Source organism: Pogona vitticeps, chromosome 2 (assembly GCF_051106095.1).
Source record: "Pogona vitticeps strain Pit_001003342236 chromosome 2, PviZW2.1, whole genome shotgun sequence".
Classification (NCBI taxonomy): Eukaryota; Metazoa; Chordata; class Lepidosauria; order Squamata; family Agamidae; genus Pogona; species Pogona vitticeps.
The window spans coordinates 78242107-78245252 of NC_135784.1; positions in this window are offsets into that span (position 1 = coordinate 78242107).

The following is a 3146-nucleotide window of genomic DNA, read 5'->3' on the forward strand; positions in this document are numbered from 1 at the left end:
CTCTGCGTTATCATCAGGCATTGATTTTGATGCAAAGGAAATACACAGTCACAATTATGGGATTTATCAGATGCAGCTATGACGCTTCTTTGATAAATGTGGATGCAAACACCAGCTCATAGTCAGCCAAAAATACAAAGCCATCTTAACTTAGACCGACATGGACTCTGGGGTGACATTAAAGAACAGAAGGCCAAAAGAGACTAGGATCAGTAAAATCTACCAAACAGAAAGAGAGTCATCCTCCTCTGCATTTTTGCGAAGGAGGATAATTCTCTTTTTATTTGTGCACTTATATTTAAAGTCCCAGTAGGGCAGAAGACAAGAAATTATAGCTACCTAAATGCAAAGTATGCCATTTGTTGGAAATGTGATGTTGTTTATGTGTCTGGATTTTTTCATTTGTTTGATGTGCTTGTTACATTTTTATCTGCTTGTCGTCAGGCTGAAGAGCAAATCAAGAAACTGATGAGGCTGTTTTGCTGCAGCAGGGCAATTAACTTCATTAATAACTATAATGATCTTACATTTATAGAGCAGAAAGATTTATAAATCATTCTCACCATCACTGAAGTGCAGGCACCTTTGTGGGGGGTGGAAAGGATGGGGAGGGTGAGTAACACAGCAGCTATTTCCCAGCTATCTGCAATCTTAAACAAGTGCTCTGAGCAAAATATAAAGAGGCTTATAATATCCAGCTGAAAGCATAATCTGGTTGTCTGTGGTAATTTGTATGTTTTCAACACAAATTTTCTACTAATTGGAAAGAAAAATGAGACAAACCGCATGCAAGTAAGCCATGAGTTAAAATCTCTGCAGTGCTGGCCTTTGAGTGCTGCCAAAAATAAAAATATACAATATTGCATCAGCACCCTTTCTTAGATATACCCAATACATTCCCATTAAATTTCAACATCTTAGTGACAGTGCTATGAACCACGTACCTTTTGAGCACAGAGGGCAACTCCAAATGCTTATGAATAAATAAGAATGAAATCATTATCCCACAAATCGTATGCAGCTTAGTATGAAACATATGGTTTTTGCAGTTTTTCTTCCTGCTCAGCTCCAGCTTTTCAAATATTTTATGCAAAGCTTACGCTTTACACAGAATCTGCAAGTCTTGTAATGTTTGCTGCCACTTTAACAGCCCCTGTTTTTATAATCAAGTTTTAAAGTAACAGAGGTCTGGATATTTTAAAGACTTAATTTAGGGATGTGCTGATGTGAGGAGAGCATTGTAGCCTAAGTTGTAAATGCACCTGCATGCACATAAATCCCATGAAAGCTGACAGGTCTAGCGAGATACAAATTATTTTAACGTGCTAGAGTTGTGAGTGAAAAACAAATATTGAAAATGTTTAAAAATAGCACACTGAAAGATGTAGAGTTTGGAGAAGGATATTGCTATTTGGATTATACATCTATCTAACTTTAAACTGAAACTAGTTACTTTGAAGAAATCGCCAGAGCCATCAACTGTCTGCTTTGCTACAAGACCTTTGTGACTGCAAATTCAGAGCCAAGCAGTAGCGTACGGGTAACACATCATTAGAAGCAGGGCTTCATGACGAAGAAAATACTATTTATTTTAACAGGAGATTGCCTCGAAATAGGTCTGGCAATTCAGCCCAGATTTCTTTTGTAATTGGTGAATTGGGAGATACCGGGGCTTTGCATGTCTGATGTTTCTGAATCTCAAAGAGTTGCGTGTATGGACTCTTAGACTCATGTTGTCAGGCCCCAGGTATCACTTTGGGTCCTGGTACAAACTCATAAAACAATCCTTTCCTACACATATAACATGGTCCTAGCCCTAGTTTCATGAGGCCTGAAAGAAACCTTGTTATTATGATTCTAAGATTACATTTTTTTACATTTCTAAAACTACACTGTATCCCAACTTGGGCTTTTCTGCCTAAACCCCCTTCTCTACTGTTGTTTAACATACAGTCCGAGGACGAATCTAGCAAAGCCTGCTGGCTATTTTGCAACTGTTTCTGACTGTCCCTATTCATCTTTTCATCCTACCCTTGTGGTTCAATCCAGTTGCAAACTTTTTATAAAATCAACTGTTTCCTTTTAAAGCTACATTTTCCCCTACAACCTTCATTGCAAACTCATGAATTATCTCCCCATTTCTCATAAAAGTTCATATGCAAGAGAGGTGTTAGCTAGTTGGCTTAACCACTCTTACTGCAAAATAAAATGCCTGCAGTTTTTTTTAATGAATTCTGACTTGTGCTAATTAGACAGGGAGATAGAAAATCCCTTAAACTCAATCAGACTTGTGATCTGTCTACTCTGTATTGTCACCTCTCACTGGCAATCAGCCAGTATTCTTTCTTCACCCCACCCCTGCCCTACTTTATTACTCCCATCTAAGTATTAACAGGTGTAATTCTGTTTAGCTTCTGAAATCAGATGAAATTTCTGTGTTCATGGGAATGTGATGGTTCAAAAAATAACCACTGCCTGTACAGGGACTGAACCCACAACTTTGATCTTAGCAATACCACATTCACACCAATTTTTTCTAGCCAGTCCTATGCCCAATTGTATCTTGTGCAGGCAGTAGCTAGATCCAACCATGCTGTTCTATTCTTGCCTGCTTTTTATAAACTTCCTTTGGAGTGTAGGGTGTTGATGATGGAGATACAGCTAGCTTGAAGCCATCGGCTGGAGTCATGCAACTATCCATTTGAAAGCTTTTCTTCATCATCATGTGTCACAAACACTGTCTTTATACTGAAGCGCTTCTTGTTTATCTTTACCTGCTTCTCTGGGCAATAAATGTGTCTCAAGCCAGACTCTAGAAAAGAAAGGTTGGGTTATTAATTTGATACCCTTTCACATTTTAAAGTACTCTTTGTTTAATGTCATCAAGTTTCTGGCTCCTTGATCTGCATTTACAGCAAGATATGCCAATACAGTATGAAGGTTTGTGTGTGTTTGTAAGTGTCGGCATACATGAAAATGGGACAAGTATGGACTGTAAATCAACAACACACACACGGAGAGAGAGAGTGATGAAGTGGAGGGAAACACAGCCAGGGCACTGACTCTTGTTAAGGAGGTTGGCAGGACAGGGCTGTTTAGGGGTAGGATTTTGCTCCTCATAGATAACAAAATAAGTTTCCGTAAAT